Source organism: Malaclemys terrapin, chromosome 12, assembly GCF_027887155.1.
Source record: "Malaclemys terrapin pileata isolate rMalTer1 chromosome 12, rMalTer1.hap1, whole genome shotgun sequence".
Classification (NCBI taxonomy): domain Eukaryota; kingdom Metazoa; phylum Chordata; order Testudines; family Emydidae; genus Malaclemys; species Malaclemys terrapin.
Window position 1 is genome coordinate 48,748,503 of NC_071516.1, and position 14,549 is coordinate 48,763,051.

Below are 14,549 nucleotides of genomic sequence, written 5' to 3' on the forward strand. Positions count from 1 at the left end.
CCAGGGTTTTGAGTTCAATCTTTGGGGGGGCCATTCTGTGTGACAGTTGTTTGTGTTTCTCCCTGATGCACAGCCACCTTTCTTGATTTTAATTCCCTGTACCTGTACGCCATGTCATCACTCGCCCCTCCCTTCCTCCGTCAGATACTAGTTTCGCGCCTTTTTTCAGAACAGATGCCATAGCACTGGGATCATGGAGAACGCTCAGATCACCGCGGTAATTATGAGCACTATGACGACCACGCGCATTGTCCTGGAGTATATGCAGAGCCAGGACATGCCAAAGCAAAACAAAGACCAGCCGAGGAGGCGACTGCAGCGTGGTGACGACAGTGATGAGGAAATTGATATGGACATAGACATCTCACAAAGTAGAGGCCCCAGCAATGTGCAAATCATGGTGTTACTGGGGCAGGTTCATGCCATGGAACGCCGATTCTGGGCCCGGGAAATAAGCACAGACTGGTGGGACCGCATCGTGTTGCAGGTGTGGGACGATTCCCAGTGGCTGCAAAACTTTCGCACGAGTAAGGGCACTTTCATGGAACTTTGTGACTTGCTTTCCCCAGCCCTGAAGCGCCAGAATACCAAAATGAGAGCAGCCCTCACAGTTGAGAAGCGTGTGGTGATAGCCCTGTGGAAGCTTGCAACGCCAGACAGCTACAGGTCAGTTGGGAATCAATTTGGAGTGGGCAAATCTATTGTGGGGGCTGCTGTGATCCAAGTTGCCAGGGCAATGAAAGACCTGGTGATATCAAGGGTAATAATAATAAATGGAGATATCCCATCTCCTAAAACTGGAAGGGACCTTGAAAGGTCATTGAGTCCAGCCCCCTGCCTTCACTAGCAGGACCAAGTACTGATTTTGCCCCAGATCCCTAAATGGCCCCCTCAAGGATTGAACTCACAACCCTGGGTTTAGCAGGCCAATGCTCAAACCACTGAGCTATCCCTCCTCCCCATAGGGTAGTGACTCTGGGAAACGTGCAGGTCATAGTGAATGGCTTTGCTGCAATGGGATTCCCTAACTGTGGTGGGGCGATAGACGGAACCCATATCCCTATCTTGGCACCGGAGCACCAAGCCAGCGAGTACGCAAACTGCAAGGGGTACTTTTCAATGCTGCTGCAAGCCCTGGTGGATCACAAGGGATGTTTCACCAACATCAATGTGGGATGGCCGGGAAAGGTACATGATGCTCGCGTCTTCAGGCACTCTGGTCTGTTTCGAAAGCTGGAGGAAGGGACTTTTTTCCTGGACCAGAAAATAACCGTTGGGGATGTTGAAATGCCTATCATGATCCTTGGGGACCCAGTCTACCCCTTAATGCCATGGCTCATGAAGCCGTACACAGGCAGCCTGGACAGGAGTCAGGACCTGTTCAACGACAGGCTGAGCAAGTGCCGAATGGTGGTGGAATGTGCATTTGGACGTTTAAAAGCGCGCTGGCGCAGCTTACTGACTCGCTCAGACCTCAGCGAAAAGAATATCCCCATTGTTATTGCTGCTTGCTGTGCGCTCCACAATATCTGTGAGAGTAAAGGGGAGACATTTATGGCAGCGTGGGAGGTTGAGGCACATTGCCTGGCTGCTGATTACGCACAGCCAGACACCAGGGCGGTTAGAAGAGCACAGCAGGGCACGGTGCGCATCAGAGAAGCTTTGAAAACGAGTTTTGTGACTGGCCAGGCTACTGTGTGAAACTTCTGTTTGTTTCTCCTTGATGAACCCTCCACCCGGTTCACTCTACTTCCCCGTAAACCTACCACCCACCCTCCCCTCCCCCTTCGAGCACCACTTGCAGAGGCAATAAAATCATTGTTACTTCACATTCATGCATTCTTTATTAATTTATCACACAACTAGGGGGATAATTGCCAAGGTAGTCCGGGATGGGTGGGGGAGGAGGGAAGGAAAAGGACACACTGCAGTTTAAAACTTTAACTCTTATTGAAGGCCAGCCTTCTGATGCTCGGGCAATCATCTGGGGTGGAGTGACTGGGTGGACGGAGGCCCCCCCACCGTGTTCTTGGGCGTCTTGATGAGGAGGCTATGGAACTTGGGGAGGAGGGCTGTTGGTTACACAGGGGCTGTAGCGGCGGTCTCTGCTCCTGCTGCCTTTCCTGCAGCTCAACCATACGCTGGAGCATATCAGTTTGATGCTCCAGCAGCCGGAGCATCGACTCTTGCCTTCTGTCTGCAAGCTGACGCCACCTATCATCTTCAGCCCGCCACTTGCTCTGTTCATCCCGCGATTCAGCCCGCCACGTCTCCTCTCGTTCACACTGTGCTTTTCTCATGTCTGACATTGACTGCCTCCACGCATTCTGCTGTGCTCTGTCAGCGTGGGAGGACATCTGGAGCTCCGTGAACATGTCATCCTGAGTCCGTCGTTTTCTCCTTCTAATCTTCACTAGCCTCTGTGAAGGAGAAACATTTGCAGCTGGTGGAGGAGAAGGGAGAGGTGGTTAAAAAAGACACATTTTAGAGAACAATGGGTACACTCTTTCACATTAAATTTTGCTGTTCACATTACACAGCACATGTGCTTTTGTTACAAGGTTGCATTTTTCCTCTTATATTGAGGGCCTGCCGGTTTGGTGTGAGAGATCACTCACGCAGTGCCAGGAAACAGATTTCGACTTGCAGGCAGCCATGGTAAGCCACAGTCTTTTGGCTTTTTTAACCTTCTTAACATGTGGGAATGGTTTCAAACAGTAGCGCCCTCATTTCCTATACCAAGCACCCATTGGGTTGGCCATTTAAAATGGGTTTGCAATGTAAAAGGGGGGGCTGCGGTTTCCGGGTTAACATGCAGCACAAACCCAACTAACCCCCCCCACCCAATTATCGGGGATGATAACTTCACCCCTCCCCCGCACTGCGTGGCTAACAGCGGGGAACATTTCTGTTCAGCCAAGGAGGAACGGGGACCTCTGAATGTCCCCTTAATAAAATCACCCCATTTCAACCAGGTGACCGTGAATGATATCACTCTCCTGAGGATAACAAAGAGCAATAAGGAATGGATGTTGTCTGCATGCCAGCAAACACCGGGACCATACGCTGCCATGCTTTGTTATGCAATGATTCCAGACTACGTGCTACTGGCCTGGTGTTGCAAAGTGTCCTACCATGGCAGACGGGATAAGGCAGCCCTCCCCAGAAACCTTTTGCAAAGGCTTTGGGAGTACATGAAGGAGAGCTTTCTGGAGATGTCCCTGGAGGATTTCCACTCCATCCCCATACACGTTAACAGACTTTTCCAGTAGCTGTACTGGCCGTGATTGCCAGGGCAAATTAATCATTAATCATTAAACACGCTTGCTTTTAAGCCATGTATAATATTTACAAAGCTACACTCACCAGAGATCCCCTGTGTGCCCTCAGGGTCTGGGAGCACGCCTTGGGTGAGTTCAGGGGTAACTGGCTCGAGGTCCAGGATGATAAACATATCCTGGCTGTTGGGGAAACCGGTTTCTCCGCTTCCTTGCTGCTGTGAGCTATCTACATTATCTTCATCCTCATCTTCCTCGTACCCCAAACCCTCTCCCCTGTGTGTTTCTCCATTGACCGAGTCAAAGCACACGGTTGGGGTAGTGCTGGCTGCACCCCCTAGCATGGCATGCAGCTCCGCGTAGAAGCGGCATGTTTGCGGCTCTGCCCCAGACCTTCCGTTTGCCTCTCTGGCTTTGTGGTAGGCTTGCCTTAGCTCCTTAATTTTCACGCTGCACTTCTGTGCGTCCCTGTTATGGCCTCTGTCCTTCATGGCCTTGGAGAGCTTTTCTAATGTTTTGCCATTTCGTTTACTGCTACGGAGTTCAGCTAGCACTGATTCATCTCCCCATATGGTGAGCAGATCCCGTACCTCCCATTCGGTCCATGCTGGAGCTCTTTAGGGAGGGAGGGATAGCTCATTGGATTGAGCATTGGCCTGCTAAACCCAGGGTTGAGAGTTCAATCCTTGAGGGGGCCATTTAGGGATCTGGGGCAAAAATCTGTTTGGGGATTGGTCCTGCTTTGAGCAGGGGGTTAGACTAGATGACCTCCTGTGGTCCCTTCCAACCCTGATATTCTATGATTCTTTCGTGATCCTGGGACTCCATCACGGTTACCTGTGCTGATGAGCTCTGCGTGGTCACCTGTGCTCTCCACGCTGGGCAAACAGGAAATTAAATTCAAACGTTCGCAGGGCTTTTCCTGTCTACCTGGTCAGTGCATCTGAGTTGAGAGTGCTGTCCAGAACGGTCACAATGAAGCACTGCGGGATAGCTCCCGGAGGCCAATAACATCGAATTCCATCCACACTACCCCAATTCCAACCCACTAAGGCCGATTTTATCGCTAATCCCCTTGTCGGAGGTGGAGTAAAGAAACCAGTTTAAAGAGTCCCTTAAGTCGAAAGAAAGGGCTTTATCGTGTGAACATGTCCAGGCTTAATTCGATTTAACGCTGCTAAAGTCGACCTAAACTCATAGTGTAGACCAGGCCTAGGAAACTCACTCTACTCAGAGACCCAAGTGCTCAGCCTCCCCTGCTAGTATATTTTTCACTCTCTAAGAGAGAAAACTATGGATATGTCGCTCATTTTCCTGAACTTATTTACTTTCACCCCAGATCAATATTCAGGGAGGGGACTGCAAGAAAGAATCTTTTAAATATTTACTTCTCCCGTCTAATCTGTTGTTCTTGATGCTGCTGCTTACAGGTGTCCTCCCTCTGCTGCAGTTGGTCCCAACTGGTCCTGGAGTGCTGGGATACTATAGAGGTCTACAAAATCATGACTGGTGTGGAGCAAGCGAACAGGGAAGTGTTATTTATTCATTCATATGACAAAAGAACCAGGAGTCACCCAATGAAATTAAGAGGCAGCAGGTTTAAAACAAACAAAAAAAAGGACGTACTTCTTCACCCAACACATAGTCAACCTGTGGAACTCCTTGACAGAGGATGTTGTGAAGGCCAAGACTATAACAGGGTTCAAAAAACAAATAGCTACTGATGGACCTATCCTCCATGAATTTATCTATTAGCAGGATTGTTAGGGATGGTGCCCCTAGCCTCTGTTTGCCAGAAGCTGCGAATGGGCGACAGGGGATGGATCACTTGATGATAACCTGTTCTGTTCATTCCCTCTGGGGCACCTGGCATTGGCCACTGTCAGCAGACAGGATACTGGGCTAGATGGACCTTTGGTCTGACCCAGCATGTTATTATGTTCTAAGTCCCAAAACGGGGGAGAGGACTCCATGCAGTGCAGAGACCAGTTTTGAAGGGAGTGTTGGATCCTGGCTGTGACACACACATTCAAAGGAACACAAACAGCGATTCCCCCTCCCCCGCCCCCAACAGTAAATCGAATATGAACACCATATCCCAAAAATAAAATTCTCTCTCACTCTCTAGGTCACACACACACACACACACACACACACACTCGCCCAAAGTGAATCGAATATGTATTTAACAAAACAGACTTCAGGTAATTGATCTTTACCTCATGCCCTATCCAGAGCAGGGTTTGCCTAATTTCCCGCAATACCCTGGCCCAAAATTCTGTTGTGATACACAAATTCAGTGAAAATGTGGGTCTGCATAATCCAACATGCCACAGGAATGATGTCAAACAGAAATCAAATAAGGTAAATGCACAGACATGGAAAGATGAAATGGGTATAAACAATAAGAAAAAGTCAATGCGCGGTGTGTGTGAGTGTGTTCTTTGTACACAAAGGTATAAACAGGCACAAAGTGAGAAGATGTCACTATCTCCATTAAGGGGCGGCATGCAGAGAGAAAGAGCGAGCATGTTTCACAAACACATACAGAACTGGGCTCTTCAGCAGGGACCGTCAGTGAAAAACACAAGCATTCAGACACATCTATCTACGTGCACAGACAGCAATTCTCATCTCCTCTGGCAGGGGGCAGGAATTACCTGTGAACACGCATTGCTGGCGCGTTGCCAAGCATCCGGTAATCACTGGGGGAAATCCATTGGTTTGTGCCGTGCAGGAGGTCAGATTAGCGGGTTCAAATGGTCCCTTCTGGGCTAAATATAATATGAAGCTATTAACTCAAAAGTGACATTAACTACAAGCTGCTGCTTTCCCTTCCAGGTTACTCTTAGGACTCCTTGAGTGTAAAGTTCTTCATTGCAGAAAACCCAAACCTGCCCCGTCCCTTTGTGTCTCCATTTCCTCCTCCCTGTTGTGTGTATCTGCTACCGAATACCCAGTGTCTCTCCACACCTGCACCGCTTTCCCCGTCGGATATATCTGCAGAGTTAGTTATTAATTAATCAGTATTACACAGAGGAATCACCTTCCCCTTTGCTCATCCCTCCTGACAGCTCATTTCTACTGACTGCTTCTGTGCACTGGTTATGTTTCTCGGAGATGCCCAATGCATTTCTCAGCAGCCACTGTTGGAGGTTGGGATTCACAGACCCAGTTAAGCCCTGTCCTAAGGCACATTACACTCAGGGGAAACCGCATCATAAGGTTCAGTGACGTCCCCAGCCCAGCCCAGACCTGACGGAGACGTGTTACTGTCCACTCCACCAGCCAATACTCCCAACCTACACGGCTCCTTGTCACCTTATACCCGCTGGGTGAGACCCGCATGCAAATCCCTCCCCAGGGGGTTCCTGTTAAATACCAACCCCTGTTTCTAGGAGCCTCAGTCTCTCCCCAGACACAGAACTGCCCGGTCCTGCCTGCTGGAAAGTTTCCCTCATTGCATGAAAACGAGAATGAAATCTCTGTTGCTTTTCCTGTCCCTCTTCTCAACCCTCATCTGTGAGTGTCCATGGGTCAGTGGGGGGAACTGGTGACAGACCTGAGGAGTCTCTCTGTGGCTAATGCCTTTCTTGCTTTCTTTCCCTTTTCCCAGGTGTCCTCTGTCAGGTGCAGCTGGTACAGTCCGGCCCGGGGGCGGCAAAGCCCGGAGAGACCCTCACCCTGAGCTGCGCTGTCTCCGGGGTCTCCATCACTACTAGCGGTTACTATTGGAGCTGGGTCTGACAGCCCCCCGGGAAAGGGCTGGAGTGGATGGGGTATGTGTACCCGTATAGTAGCGGGGATACAGGCTACGCCCCGTCTCTCCAAGGCCGAATCACCATCTCTGCAGACACCGCCAAGAGCCAGTTCTCCCTGCAGCTGCGCTCGCTGACAGCTGCAGACACCGCCACCTATTACTGTGCCGGACACACAGTGACACAGAGCAAAGCAGGGAATGGCACAAAAAGGGGAAGCAGTTTCTAAATAGCCCAGGGAGGCCGGAGTTACGGGGACAGTGGAGCGCTGCAGAGAAAGAGACACACACGGTGAACTCACTATGAAAAACATACATCCAAATAGATGGGATTTCTTTTTAAATCTGCAGAATTTAGCCAGTTTCTCTGGACATGCCTCGCCTTTGAGCTGTCACAGAAATCATGGGAAACTCACTGATAAAACACAGGTGTTTCATAGAATATCAGGGTTGGAAGGGACCTCAGGAGTCATCTAGTCCAACCCCCTGCTCAAAGCAGGACCAACCCCAACTAAATCATCCCAGCCAGGGCTTTGTCAAGCCTGACCTTCCTTTCCAATGGCTATCGGAGCGGGCCTGGAAAGATTCATGGAATTAAGAGCTACAAAATAATCGTACCGTGTGTCTGTTCCCCATTTCTGTGTCAAAATGTGTGCTAGGTGTGCACCGGGAAGGTCACAATCTTTGCCTTCAGAAGAGAGTGAGGGGCACACAGAGAGAGAAGGTGAACGAGCAAGCCAGTCTCATTTTCTCCTGAAGGAGGCAGTAGTCCTACACACACGCGCGCGGCTGCTCTGTGTGAAAAGCGCCTAAGAAGAAGGTGCCGCTTTCATCCCCAGCGTGGGCTGCAGCCGCTGCCCTGTGTCCCGCCAGCACCGCCCTTGCTGTGACACAGCCCGGAAGCTGATTCTGCTCCCCACACCCAATTCCCTCCCCTTCCATACAGCTGTTTGTCAGTCTCTGAGGGGAAACCAGCCTTTCTCCCTGTGACGTTGTGCAGTCTATATGGTTTTATAAAAATATACGTGAATATAATGTAACTGGGATATGCTTCATGCAAAAGGTCTCTTGTAAGGTATCATTACAAAGCTCATAATCTACTGAGTGTGATCATCCTATTTGTAGAAATGTACCACTCTTGTATCTAAAACTAGAAATATAAAACATAACTCTGAGGGCCTATTGTAATGATGTAAAGTGTGGGCCATTGAGGATGGTTTGGAATCTTGATGACTCCCATTGTCTGCAGATGGCTGTGTTTACCTGTGAGTCTTCCTGTATATGTGTGTGCTGGCAAGTGAGTAATGAAGTCTTGCAGTGACATGTGATCATGTCACCTGAACTGGAATCCATCTTTAACCTGGTGCTTTTCCAGTGGGGGGGGGGGTGGAAACCCAGAGGGACAAAGGGTTCCCGCCTTATGCAAAAGATGTATAAAGGGGGGAAGAGAACAAGGGAGAGAGGAGCCATCATGAAGAATCCCCTAGCTATCACCTGAGCTGCAACAAGAGCTGTACCAGGGGAAAGAATTGTGCCCAGGCCTGGAAGATGTCCAGTCTGAGAAAAACTTACTGAAGCATCTCTGAGGGTGAGATTATCTGTATTCAGTTTGATTAGACATAGATTTGCGCATTTTATTTTATTTTGCTTAGTGACTTACTTTGTTCTGTCTGTTACTACTTGGAACCACTTAAATCCTACTGTCTGTATTTAATAAAATCACTTTTTATTTAGTAATTTACTCAGAGTATGTATTAATACCTGGGGGAGCAAACAACTGTGCATCTCTCTCTATCAGTGTTATAGAGGGCGAACAATTTATGAGTTTGCCCTGCATAAGCTTTATGCAGGGTAAAACGGATTTATCTGGGTTTAGACCCCGTTGGGAGTTGGGCATCTGAGTGCTAAAGACAAGCACACTTCTGTGAGCTGTTTTCAGGTAAACTTGCAGCTTTGGGACAAGTGATTCAGACCCTGGGTCCGTGTTGGAGCAGACGGGAGTGTCTGGCTCAGCAAGACAGGGTGCTGGAGTCCTGAGCTGGCAGGGAAAACAGAAGCAGGGGTAGTCTTTGCACATCGGGTGGCAGCTCCCAAGGGGGTTTCTGTGATCCAACCCGTCACACTCCCCTGCAGCTGTGGTTCCTTCCTCATCTGACCCTCCCGGGAGAGCCTCCCGCCTCCGGACATCTCCTGGGCATGGTCTGTACCGATGGCAGACGCCTGGCGCATTTTGGAGCAGCCTGTGCTCCAAGGGAGAGACACGAATTGATTTCAAGGGGCTTCCACCCTTCGACATGGGGGTGGGGTGAGGAGGGAGTGTCTGACTCTCCGATCCACCTGACAGTGCTCCCTGCATAGCGGTCCCTCCCCCTGGGAGTTTATCCCTGTTAGATAAACCCACATGCAAATCCCTGGTCAAGCGAAGTCACCTGAGTCACAGTCCAGGGCCCGGTCCTCTGCCCCCTCCTTCCTACCCTCACAGCCACCCACCTCCTGCCATTGCATGTGCGCTGAGCTGAGCGCATGGTCTCCCTGGGGTGTAAAGGGGACACCTGTCCCCGAGGGGACATTGCCATGTACTGAGCGCTCACCCCCGTCATCTCTTATACCCACCCTGGGGAACCAGAATGAAAAACCCCGCCCTGGGAGTTCCTGTTTAAATACAAACCCCTGGTTCTAGGAGCCAGATACAGAACCACCAGGTCCTGCCCCCTGGGCCATTTCCCTCATGCTATGAAAACGAGACTGAAATCTCTGTTGCTTTTCCTTTCCCTGTCTCCACCCCCAGATGTGAGTGTCTCTGGGGCAGTGGGGGACCTAGGGACACATGCAGACATTCAGTAGCTAATTCCCTACTTGCTTCATTTAGCTTTGCATACGTGTTCTATCTCAGGTGCGGCTGGTCCAGTCTGGCCCGGGAGCGGTGAAGCCCGGAGAGACCCTCACCCTGACCTGCGCTGTCTCCGGGTTCTCCATCACTACTCAGTATTACTATTGGCACTGGATCCGGCAGCCTCCTGGCAAAGGCCTGGAGTGGCTGGCATGGGTTAATCCCAGCAGCGGGGTACAGGCTATGCCCGTCTCTCCAGAGCCGCCTGACCTTCTCCACGGACATGGCTAAAAACGTGCTCGCCCTGCAGCTGCGCTCGCTGACAGCTGCGGGCTCCGCCACCTATTACTGCGCCAGACACACAGTGACACGGAGCAGAGCGGGACTGGAACACACACTGGGTAGAACAGGACAAACATCCCCAGAGATATTATCAAAACTGTCCCCAGAAGCCCCCAGTCTCTCCACGCCCAGTTGACCTGTCAGCTGCCCCAGGAATCGTGTCCCGCTACTGCCAGAATACAGTGAGTGGTTTGTATTTCAGTGGCTCTAGGAAGAGGCAGGGACCGATTCACGGATGTACAGAGTTAGGCGCGGACAGGGACCGGGGGAGGTGTGGAACCATTTGTCTGTGAGTGTCTCTGCATGTTTGTGTGCACCAAAGACTTTTTCCAGCACCCCCCTTGCCCACACACACACACACACATGGCTGTATGGAAGGGGAGGGAATTGGGTGTGGGGAGCAGAAGCAGCTTCCGGGCTGTGTCACAGCAAGGGTGGTGCTGGCAGGCCACAGGGCAGCGGCTGCAGCCCACGCTGGGGAGGAAAGCAGCACCTTCTTCTTAGGCGCTTTTCACACAGAGCAGGCCCAGAAGGTTTATGAGACGACAGGAACACAGTCCCAAGCAGGGCTGCCGACTGCAGCAGATGCATGTGGGCAGAGGCCCCCATGTGCCCCCCAACTCCCCCCTCACCACGCTCGGGCTCTGCGGCTCCCAGGCATGTGAGACACTGCTGGGGCGCGGGGCCCTGAGACTGCTCCAGGATGGGGAGTGGCGGCGGCTCACACTCCCGGGAGCCGCAGAGCCCGAGCGCGGCGAGAGGGGAGCCAGGGGGGTGCACGGGGGCCTCTGCCCACATGCATCTGCTGCAGGAGCCCCCAGAAGGCAGCTCCTCCCTGCCGAGCTGCTGCAGCGGCCCAAGCCGGGCAAAGCCAGTGAGTGGACTCGGGGCGGGGGCCGCCGGGTTGGGGTGGGGAGGGCTCGTGGGGGGGCTGTGCACCCTTCAAGGGAGTTCAGGGGGCAGGGAGGGGGGAACCTGGTCTGGGGAGCAGCCCCTGGGCACGGCTGGCCCCTGGGGTCTATAAAGGCTCGTTGGGATTTGCCCCTCAATGAACCGATGTAACGGGGGGAGGGAGAGGGGGGGCACAAGGTGGAAGTTTTGCCTAGGGCACAAAATATCCTTGGACCGGCCCTGCCTGTCCACAAGGGGACATCGCCATGTACGGAGCGATCACCTCCATCATCTCTTATACCCGCCCGGGGAACCCACATGCAAATCCCTGCCCCGGGGGGTTCCTGTTAAATACAACCCCTGGTTCTAGGAGCCTCAGTCTCTCCCCAGACACAGAACTGCCCGGTCCTGCCCGCTGGGGAGTTTCTCCATTAACAACCACCAGGACATCCTCACTGCCCTTCTCCCTTCTCCTGTTCGCCGCCCCATCAGGTGAGTGTTTCATGGGACCCTGAGAAACACCGAGATGGGGAATGCACCGGTTCCAGGCCAGACTCAGCTCTGTTTCCTCTTTCCCCAGGTGGACTCTCCCTGGTGCAGCTGATCCAGTCCAGACCGGGAGCGGTGAAGCCTGGAGAGACCCTCACCCTGAGCTGCGCTATCTCGGGTTGCTCCATCACCAGTGGTTACTGGCACCGGGGGTAGGGTTGCTTCCAGCTGAGGGCAGGAATGACACATGTAACTGTTCTGTTTGAAAATGGACCCCAAAATAAAGTGCTTCATCTCTTTACTGTATCTTCCCACCCTTTGCTTCTACAGTCACAGCCCTTGTTCTGACAGAGCCCACAGACTGCACCTTCTCTCCATGCCCAGTTCCACCCGCTTTCATTGAAACCTATTGTCACTCTCCGGTGCCTGAAACCAGCCTTTCTCCCACTGCAGTTTGAGCTGCTTCCCCATCAGACATTTGCAGGAGAGATTCATTCCTATGGACAACGCGTTTACATTGTTTAGATTTATTTTATATGCCCAGCATAGGCCCATAGATACCAGACAAATCGCTGGGGAATATCAGAGAACAAAAGACTCTGTTGATTGCTTCCCCCCCACACACACCCACAAACAGGAGAAGTGCAGCTGGACTCTTCCCATCAGCTTGAGTTCTGGGGGAAGGGAATAAAAACCCATAACAAGGAGAAACTGGATCTTCATGCTGCTTGGACTCTGAGGAACAGGGATTACTAAGCATAAGCAAAAGATCCCTTGAGTTGAGCACAGTTAGCCCTAAAAGAGACACAGAACTTGCTTCTTATAGAAGCTTCTACCACCTTTTAGAAGCTAAGACTGTAACTGGTTTGTGAGGGTATGTTTACCTGCTTTAACCTTGTAAATAACTCTCTTCCTTCTTTTTTCTTAGCCAATAAATCTTTAGTTAACTCACTATAGGACTGGCTACAAGTCTTGTCTTTGGTGTTGGATCTAAAGAGTAATTGACCTGGGGTAAGTGACTGGTCCTCGGGGAAGGGCAGTAACCGGACTATTGTTGTGATTTTTGGTGTAAGGGACCACCTATCACAAAGGCAAGCTTTGGTAGATTGGCCCCACTGAGCGAAACCCACTTGCCAATCCCTACCCAAGGGGTCTCCCTGGGGTGTAAAGGGGACACATGTCCCCGAGGGGACAGTGCCGTGTACTGAGCGCTCCCCCCCGTCATCTCTTATACCCACCCTGGGAACCCGCATGCAAATCCCTGCCCTGGGAGGTTCCTGTTAAATACCAACCCCTGGTTCTAGGAGCCCCAGTCTCTCCCCAGACACAGAACTGCCCGGTCCTGCCCATTGCGGGATTGCCCTCATAGGAAAACAAGAATGAAATCTCTGCCTTTTCCTTTCCCTGTTCTCCGCCCCTGCCTCTGAGTGTCTCTGGGGAAGGAGGGAAATTAGGGACTGATCCATAGAATCTTCTCTTTGTTTCCCTTTCCCCAGGTGTCCTCTCCCAGGTGCAGCTGATCCAGACCGGCCGGGAGCGGTGAACCCCGGAGAGACCCTCAGCATCACCTGTAAAGTCTCTGGAGTCTCCGTCAGCAGCTACTATTGGGGCTGGGCCCGGCAGCCCCCTGGGAAAGGGCTGTAGGGGATGGGGTTTATCCGGGATACAGCTAACGGGTGAGCACAGAGTATAACTCGGCTTTCACACCTCGTGTCACCAGCACCAGGGACACCTCGAAGGATGAAGTTTATCTCCAGCTCAGTTCCCGAACAGATGCAGACACCAGCACCTATTACTGCGCCAGACACACAGTGACACAGAGCAAAGCTGGGACTGGCACAGAAATGGGAAGCGGATTTCTAAATAGTCAGCCGAGTGCAACACTCGGTTTGTGCCCTAGGGGAGGAGACAGACAGGGCATTGCCGACAGCGGGATCTCAGGAGCCACCCCTGTTTCTCCCCTACATCCCACCCAGTCCCACCCCGTCCCACCAAGGAATTTCAAACACTTCTCTTCCTCCTGCTGTGCACTGAAATGTGACTGGAGACTGGAGTGATGGTTTGGGATACCTCATATTTTGGGCACTTAACTGAGACCTTTTCGGGCCTGATCTCTAGAAGATGCTCAGTGCCTGTATCTCTCATTGGCCTCAGCTGGAGAAGTGGGCGGGTGTCACCTGTGGGAACCAGGTTCTCTGTATCTCAGGCTGGCCTCCAGATACTGAGAGCCCCAAATTCAGAAACCACTTCAGGACTTGTTGTCCCAAGGGAGCACATTTCACCTTCACTCAGCACACACTGCTCTACCTGAAATCAATGGGAGCTGCAGGTGCCAAATACCTCTGAAAATCAGCCCCGAATTGAAATGTATCATGAGAGGAGAGATGGCTTTAAGGAAAAGGAGCTCGACTCGGTGTTCAGAAGATTTGGGTTCAATTCTTGTCTCCCCACAGACTTGTTAAGTGACCTTGAACAAGTCATTTGACCTTTCTCAACCTGGGTTCCCTCCTCTACAAAAATAGTCACTTGTCTTGCTAAATTGCAAGCTCCTTGGAACAGACACTGTGTGTCTGTGTAGCGCTCAGCACCATGATCTTGGCTGGCGCTTGTAATGTCTTCTGTAAAATTAACAATAAGATCTCATGCCTGAGTCATTGGGCACAGGATGTGAGTAGACAAATTACCAGAGGAATGGGATTTGATCTGGAAAAGAGAACCGGCAGTCTCTGTCTGTAGCACAATAAAAGAATATTTCTTTAATATCCTGTTTCAACATTACCTTGCACCAGTTATGTTAAAAACTATACAGAGGTTGAATGAGGATAAATGTTGGAGAATTGTGGTGAAGGAGGAGTTTTTATGCATATATGGGGACATGTCCAGTCATTAGAGCATATTGGGTGGCAATCCATAACCAAATATCACCAATATTTTGATATTCATTATAAAATGATCCTTTAGT

At 51.2% G+C, this 14,549-nt stretch overlaps 1 pseudogene; it reads left to right on the forward strand.

Moving 5' to 3' along the window:
- The first annotated feature begins 7,052 nt into the window (after positions 1-7,052).
- Positions 7,053-13,644, forward strand: LOC128846248 (uncharacterized; annotated as a pseudogene).
- The last annotated feature ends 905 nt before the right edge of the window (positions 13,645-14,549 follow it).